This window comes from Cyanistes caeruleus, chromosome 13 (genome assembly GCF_971803275.1).
Source record: "Cyanistes caeruleus chromosome 13, bCyaCae1.hap1.1, whole genome shotgun sequence".
In the NCBI taxonomy this organism is placed as follows: domain Eukaryota; kingdom Metazoa; phylum Chordata; class Aves; order Passeriformes; family Paridae; genus Cyanistes; species Cyanistes caeruleus.
The window spans coordinates 18,074,983-18,083,556 of NC_141713.1; the positions used below are offsets into that span (position 1 = coordinate 18,074,983).

Genomic DNA, 8,574 nt, shown 5'->3' on the forward strand with positions numbered 1-8,574 from the left:
GGCTCAAGCCCTATAGAGCACGTGCAGCTCCTCACAGAAGGGATCTGAAACCCAAGAGCCCAGTTCTGGTAGGAATTCTAGAAACAAGTTGTCTAGCAGAAGGTTTTCACAAAAGCTGAAAATGCTCCAATGGGACTTTGGCCAAATATTTTGCTCCCTTTTAAAACAGGGCCAATCCACAGTCATTTTTAATGAGCCCACTGCCTGCTTTTCAGAGTGCTCACAGAGACAAGTTGTCACCTTTAGACCACTATATCATGGCTGAGAGCATCAAGTGGGGAAGATGATGGGCTTGGAGAGGAAGAACATCCTTCCTTTGCTCCACTTGAGCTGCTGATGGGTGTGCCAGAGCTCTCTAAATAGCATTACATTAGTGCTGCATAAAAGCAATAAAGCCCTAAAACACCCCATTACATATTTACTGAACTACACATCACACAGACTGTCCCCAGGACGCCACACAAACACTCAGAATAACAAAGCCAAGGACTGTAAAAAGCACCAGGCTGGGCAGACATCCACAGTACCCACAGCTGGGGTCAGGGCACATACAGGAGCTGGGCACACAGCAACACAGCTGTGGGGAACCCACAGAATAATCCAACCATCACATCTAACCAAAGAAAGCGGCATAAAGCACTGTCTCCTCTGCTAGGAACTTGCCCAAGTCACACTTCTGAGCACAGAGTCTGCAGAAGAATCAGCATCCATGGTGCTGATCAGCATCCTGCTGCTGTGCCAGTGCACAGTCCTGGCTGCTGCCTGCCTGGCACCAACATGCACTTTCACCCTGCTGCTCTGGGTTCACTCCCAGAACTTAAATTTTTACTGTTAAGCTCAATGAATTGTCATCTCCAAATGCCTCCTGCTTACAGGAAAGGGGGCTGTGCTAAGTGCTGTTTGGTATTTCCCAATAATCAACACTGGGGTACAGGGCTGTCACAAAGCCTTCAGTGTTGCATTGTCATGACAATTTTGGTAAGGTAAAATGATGTGATGGGTTTTAGAAGACATTTTTCACCCTCCACTCCCAACACCTGGCATATGGCAAGATCACTGGCCCTGCTCTGCTACCACAAAGGCCATCAGATGCACCTTGGCTGGAGAGGTGAGGTCTCCAGCAGCCTGTGGCAGAGGACAAGCTGACAGATGTGCTGGGACAGAGCTGAGGACTAAAAGGGGTCAGAGACAAGAAAGGGGAGACTCCTCTTTGTGCTAACACTGGAGAAATGGAGTCAGTTTAGGAACTTTTGGATGCATGTTCCCCCCCCCCATAAGGCACAGACTTGCTAAATCAGCACAGCTTTGCATGAGAGCTTTGCCCTTATTAGCAAGTAGGAGGGGCACAGGAAAGCCACAGCTGACTCGGAATGCACTCTCAGCTGCTGGCAATTAGGGATGCACCCTCAGCACGAGCAAGTACTCTCCAGAAGGTCTGTGCTCCCTGCCTGTGACACCTGGGGTACAGATCCAGAGTGCAACACTGAAACAACCTCAAACAGACCCCTGTCCACCCAGCTCCCTGCTGCTGGAATCATGGCAGGAACCTGTCAGCAATGCCAGAGAACATCCTGACCACAGGCTCACCTCTCCCTCCAGAGATGCAAGCAAAGCCCACGTTCTAAGGTCTCCTTCTGAGCAAGGGTTTCTCCAAGCCTTCTTGCAGAGGTGTGGCCAATGTGCCAACCCACAGAGGTCTTGGCACACCTGGAAAGCTCAGCCCGGCCCCAAGAGCATATCCAGCCACCCCCAGCTGCAAGCCCACAGTCCCTGCACTCAGGCACACACCCAGGGGCTGGCAGTCACAGATGCAATGCCCGAGAAGTTCTGTGAGTTATTGTGTCCCCCACCAAATAGCTCTGACCTTTTCAATATTCTATATTTTTATTGGCTGCCCATTTCCCCCCAATCCCCACAGGCTCATTAGACAGCGAACAGCTCCGAAAGCAGTTCCACAGCCAATGCTATTGCACGACACTGAAAAGGTCAGAGACATCGAGGCTGAACAGAGCCCTCTCCAGAGGGTGGTTAGAGCAGGACGAGAACACTCCTCAGCCACCACAAGCTGCAGACCAGGACATGCTGCCCAGGGCCCCTCCGGAGGCAGAGCTCCTGCTGCGGGGTGCCAGGGGCAGCAGGGTCCTGCCCCACACCCATCCTTGCTCCCAAACACACCAAGCTGGTGCTGCCCACCCTGATACACATCCTCCAATAAAAACCTCATGGCACAGGAAAGCACAATCCAGGGCTGTGCTCCTACAGCACAGAGGCCAGAGCAGCAGGAAGGCCGAAGAACTGGCACTGGCTGCTGCCACAGAAAGCCCTGAGGCTGCTGCTTAGGTAGGGGGAAGCACGGAGATCATTTCCCAGAGCCTCTGGCACACACACACACAGGGGATAGAAAAGGCAACTATCCAAGGTGATTATCAGCCATCTTTAGTAGATGGAATAGGAGACTGTGAGTCCAGGCCTCCCTCAAGGCATTCAGGGGAATGAAAGGAAAAACCAGCCCTGGAAGCAGGCAGCAGAGCAAGCACAGCATGCAGCAGCGGGGACAGCATAGCTGCTTCCCTCACAACCTTTTCTTCAACTCCTGTCCAGCAAAGCCGTCTTACACAAAATAAAGCATGACTTCCCCTCTGTATAACACTGACACTCCCTTTACCAGCTCTACAGGCAATGGGGAGCCCCAGGAATTAACCTTTCTCATAGACAGAGGCCTCGATAGCAGGAGCTCCCCTCCTGTGGGGTCAAAACTCACCGGCTGGATTCAGGAATGTGTTCCCACAGCACAAGGGTGGCTGGCCGGCCTTTCAGAGAAGGCAGCCCAGGAGCAGAGGGTGCCCTCCGTGGTGGGACACGTACCCCTGGTTCCAAAAACAGCAGGAGGAGGTGGGAGCTGCAGCCTGGTCCCCCAACAGCAACAAATGAGGCTCCAAAATCCACAGGCTGGAGCCCCAGAAAACACATCCTCCAATGCTGAAGCTGTGCAAAAGCGTGAGGGGGCCGTTCCTGAGGGCTCTGAGGCAGCGGGGGCAGCCCCAGGTGCAGGTCATTGGGGCAATTAGGGCAATAAGGCTGTGAATAATTAGCTTAACTCGTGCCAGCTGAGCCTTCAGGGTCCTGAGCTGCTTTGTCAATAGCAAAACACGCCCACAAAAAAGACCCCGTCCCAGGGGTACAAATAATAAAAGTCAGAAATAAAGAAGCAACAGCCAGAAACGCCCCAGGAGGGAACAGGAGGAGGAGGCAGAGGTGCCCAGTGGGGGAAACCCTGGGGATGAACACCAGGGGTTAACACTGCAACAGCTCCTTCTAGAAAAAGGGAACGTATCACTGCTCTGGCAACATGGATTCAAGATGTTCCTAAAAGTATGTTAGATTTTTATTTTTTCTTTATAAAAAATGGATGTGGGCAAAGGAGTGCCTTGACATTAGTGACAGATGGGATGGAAAAATTTTTGTTTGGAAAAAAAAAATCTTCATTTGAGTCACACATACGCAAAAAAGAAAAAAAAGATTAACCCCTCCAGGCCATCCTCTGGGATGAGCTGTATCATGTCAGCAAAAAACCAAATCCTGACCGTCTTCAGGGACACACCCCTGCCCTTCAGATCACCAGACCACAGCTGGAAGGAGCAGAGATGGGTCTGCCCTACAAAAAAGGTGGTTTTGTTCCTCGCTGGAAGATAGTGAAGACAAAGGGGCATTCAGCCCTCCCTGTCACACCAGATGGCTTTGCTTGGGAAAGTTGTCATCCCTCAGCTGTGACAGTGGCATGTCCCAGGAGACACATCATCACCTTCTTGGCTCCACTTGGCCAAGCCCAGCCCTCTGAGAGCATCCACCACGAGTCAGGGCTGAGAGCTTTGCTCACGCTGCAGACACCAGGAGCTTCAGAGCCAAGTCCTGGGGAAGATGGGCTTTACCTGGGGAGGCAGAGCAGCATGAGCAGCAGCTGTGTTTGCCCAGGGAAGGCGTTGAGAAAGGAGGAGTGAGGGGCAGGGGTGGGCCGGGATAAGGAGAGCACAGGGGAGGGAATTACAAAGCGTTTGCCCTTGTGGTGAAACCGGCTGGAGATGATCTCCCACTGCTCCTGTTTTGACAGCCCAAACGCACTTGCTCGCACAATATCTCAGTCTCGTTAAAGGTAATTACAGTTCTTCCTGTGTAATGAGATGGTTTTTAAAGGCCATTCAAAAGAAATTTTCTATAATGAGGTTAAGGGTTTTATGGTGTTATACATCAAGGGAGCTGGTAATTGGTCGGATCCAGGCAGCATCCTGAAGCAGGGAGATAGGAGGTTCTGTTAATAATAGGCTAGCACGGAGTGCAGTCTCCAAAATGTTTTGATTCTGCAGAGGAGGGAGAATGAAAGTGAAAGAAGGAGGAAAGAAAAGAGAGAAAGGAAAAGGCAGAGAGTTGGATGCATCTGGCTCCTTTTGGACTACAATGGCTTCTCCCATCTTTCTCTGGGTGTGTTTGGATGAGCTCCATGAGTGAAGAAGTGCAGCGTGTGTGTGTCCTGGCTGGGAAATACTGCTCTGCTGGTCGGTACAGAGTGGCAGCCAGCTCGGTCCTGGGCAGGCAGTGGGACAGGGCAGGCAGGGCCTGCCTGCACCACACGGCACAGCTGTGAGATCTGGCTGATGCAGACGTGCAGCCACCTCCACCCACTCCATCTGGAGGGAGGGAGAGCAGAAAGCTGTGACCAGGTAGGGATGTCCCTGCTGCACACAGAACATGGCTGAGTCGGGCACAATACCATGTGGGTGGGGTGTAGCTCCTGCTTCTCATTACCCCCCAACAAATCCCTGGTCCCTCCCTCAACCTGTGCAGGAAAAATCCCCTGCAGACAGAAGACCTGTCTCCCAGCCCTCAGATCAAAGCCTTTCCCTGCTGGATTGCTCCTCGGTTATTATTGCTGTTGCTGCTGCTTCCGCTGCCTCCTGTCTCCTCTGTTCTTCCAGGGCCTCCCAGCAGCAGGATCATTATTCCAGGGCGTTTAGCAGCATCTCCCCAGTGTAGCTGCTGAAGGCCTGCAGCATTTCTCCATATTTAGAAGCAGCTGATGGTGGCTCAGACACTGCTGTGGGTGAACAACAGGGAGCTGAGCTGGAAGAGTAGCTATTTTGGTGCCACCCCCAGCCCAAGAGCCCCAGGCAATAGCAACTCCATAGCAAAGCTTCTTTCCCTTGGGATCTTCAGCCCACTTGATCACACTGGAGTGGCATCAGAGAGACAAGGACCTGAACTCTGGGCAGCTTGAGTGCTCCTCTGATTGAAAAATCGGCCTGTAGACATGTAGAGGTTCACCCACCACTTGTGCTGGTGACACTGGAGTGGTCGTACAAGTGTGCTGGAGATGGCAGGGCAGGATGCTCTTTGCATCGCTACCTTTGCTGGGAGGACTGCTGGTTAGGGTATCATGAGAACCCCAGCTTCCCCTAAAACCTAAATGTGCTGTTTCTGCACAGCTGAGCCTCCACTGAACATCAAAAGGTCTTTGAGTAGGGCTTTGTTTGTTTTAGTTTTCCCAAAGGTTACCTGCCCATGCACCACTGCAGAGTTCATAACTTGCCCATAGCCAGGCCAAAGCTCTTGACTGTGATCTCGTGTCACAGCGGGGCAGTGGAATTGATTTCCCAAGGCATGGACTGACTCCAGGACATGTGGTGCTAGAGCTGAAGTCCTCTGAAAACCTGGAACAGCTGGAGGTGGGAATTTGCATGCAAATCCTGCAACATTCTGAGCAGATGCAACTTTGCAGTGCTGCACTGCACCCTGGGACTCAGACACCTAATCTGGCTCTGTGGCTTTATTCCAGGCTGAACTTCCCAGTGCTTTTTGCCCCTATCTGCTACTGTAAATGGCACAAAAACTGCTGGTCCTTAGAAAACAGTTTTTAATGGCTGGAACTCCCACCTCCTGCTTGGCTGAGGCCAGCAGCAGAGGTTGGAGCAGGAGAACCTCTGGTGACCTCGTCAGCACACATGGTGGAGGGTGTGTAAGCAATCCCACATCCCATTTGCAATGTGAAAGTCCCATGTTTGAGCACCTCCAAACTCCATCTGGGAAACAAGAACAGGAAACATCTCCCAAACCCTTGGTTTCAAGCCACACTAAAAGTGCATTTTGCAGATGCCACCAGTCGTGGGTAACATTCATTACTTGCCTTACTCTGCCTGAGGAGTTGCATTTAATATCCTGCCTATTTATCTTTTTTAAAGACCAATTAAATATTAAAGGCATTTATCAAGGTTTAACGCTGCAGTGAGTCCAGCAGCACAGATGCTAGTGATGCCAGTGCTTGTGGTTTCTGTGGGGAGCTGCAAGCAGAGTCATGGAGCTGTTCTGCTCCACGGCAGGGACACGGGTGGCCCAGGGGGACTCAGGAGGGGACACTGGCACACTTCTCAGCTCCAGGTCTCTGCATAAAGAGCTGGAATAATCCAAGAAGTGCCCATTCTCAGAATGCATCCCCACCCAGGGTCTAAAGTTGCTTGTCATGTACCTAAACATTCCTCCACTCTGCTCTGGAAACCTGAAATAACAGTAGCTGGTTTGGGAATTTGTCAACTCACTGTGTTTTCAGCAGTAAATACCAGTTTGTTGAAATTCAAAGCCTCTCAAAAAAGGATCAATTGTGACAAATTACCCACTTCATAAAAATCCTGGAAAAAGGCTCAAAAAGTCAAAATGTCCCATTTTTGACACATTTGAAATAAGAGAGAATCAATTTTTAGGTTAATAAATCTAAGGTAATTTATAGTTTGCAAAAAAGAACTAGAAACGAAAAGCAACTATCAAAATGTTTTGAAAGCATATAAAAAACCCTTATTCAGAGGAATCAAAAAGGGGGTTTTCGAGATTTTTTTAATATTTTTTTTTTACTGGTATTAGAATTTTTCATCTGTGCTGCTGGTGGGAACTCACTTCTTTTCTATCTCAGGAATTGCAGGGATGGGGAGATGCTTCCTGAGCTAGTTCTGGCCTCGCTCACATGGCCTTAGTTGGATTTATGGCTATTACTGCCTTTACCAGATGCCACAGGGCTCTGGAGACTCCGGGTGAGCTTGTGTGTAGACATCCAGCCCTCTCCCACTCGGAGTGCTAGCCCTGGCACAGCAGGGGAGGGAGGGAGAGCCACCAGATCAGCTGTCACTGTCACAACCTGCTGAAGGCAGGGCAGAGTGCTGGGTACAGCCCACGTGCAGCTCCCACGGAGCCCTGGCTGCCCCCATGCTCCCCTCAGTAGGCAGAGGGACAGGCAGAGAGCCCCTGGAAGCAGAGCAGATGATGATGATGCTGAGTAGGGAGCAGATAAGGGGAATGCTTTTATTGCCCTCCCCACCCCCCTCATCCTGGTTGTCCCCCTGGATCTGCAGCATCAGACCCCATGTCAGAAAGCAAGACCAAACTCCTAGGCAGCAGAAAACCTGCAGGCCTAGAGAAAGGGTATCCTGGTCACCACCTCTCTGTCACATTTGGCTCCCTCATGGCTGTCCCACCAAGGGCCCTGGGCCACCACTGGTGTCACCATGCTTTGGGGTGAGCTGTGCCAGGGCTGTTTGGGGCTGGGGGGGGCAGACTGCAGGTGGGCTTTGCAATAGGAATCTATGCAGAGATAAAGGCAGCAGAAAGGGAAAAGAAGGTGATAGAAATAAAGGAGGCTGAGATTATGAAGCAATAGCCCGTATTTCCTGTGATGAGTAAGAGGCACCCTGTTAGGGGTGCAGCGAGAGAGGGAGACAGCCAGTCCGTCCCTCTCCCTGCACACTTCTTCCCCCTCTGCCCCCCCTCCTCGCTTGCCCTGTTCCCCCTGAATTTATCTTTTATCCAGAATAACGTTTCTCTTCATAAGGAGAGAAAGAATTAAATATTTCACAAGACTGCAGTCAATCTTGCAGGGCCCTTCTGTTGACATTTCAAACATATATTTGACATTGCTTTCTCATTCCCTCCTGGTGGAGCAGGGAGCTCTGCAGAAAGCCCTCTGCAGGGAGGGACACTGTGGGCTGTTCCAGCCACCCTCATGGAGAATGAGATGGAGGAAGCAGCCCTTTGCCCTTTTATCTCCCTTCCCTTTCCTTCTCTCTCCATCTTCCTCCCCAGCTCCCCCAGACCACAGACAGCCCCTGTCCTCTGCTTTGTCCCTTCCTTCCAGCAGAAGTTGAGTTTGTCCTAGCTATGCCAGGACAGGACCTAAAAGCCACCAGTTCAACTGAGGCTTTGATAAAGTTCCATCCTGTGAGAATCTCAGCCCCTCTGCTGTATGGTACCTGTAAGAGCCCTTCCCTGTGAGCACAAGGCAGAAGCTACATGAGGAAGAAGATATGGGCTGGGGTTCCACTCTGCTGCCACCCCCTACACTGCAGTCTGTAAAGAGGTTGATAACAAACCTTCTCCCCCAGATCTATGTCCTCTGCCACCAGAGAGAAGGAGGCTTGGGAAGCATGAAGCCAGTGTTAAGCAGCAGCAGCAGCTACAGAGTCTGATTGCTCCATGAGACGAGTCAAGGTCGCCTTGCCAGCCTGCTGGGGAAGGCTGGGAAACTGCCAGGAAAACCCTGGA

At 51.2% G+C, this 8,574-nt stretch overlaps 1 long non-coding RNA gene across 1 annotated transcript; it reads left to right on the plus strand.

Moving 5' to 3' along the window:
• The first annotated feature begins 3,186 nt into the window (after positions 1–3,186).
• Positions 3,187–8,204, plus strand: LOC147650745 (uncharacterized). The gene is made up of 2 exons (XR_015275904.1): positions 3,187–4,715; positions 4,971–8,204. It is a non-coding gene; the product is annotated as an uncharacterized LOC147650745 (long non-coding RNA).
• The last annotated feature ends 370 nt before the right edge of the window (positions 8,205–8,574 follow it).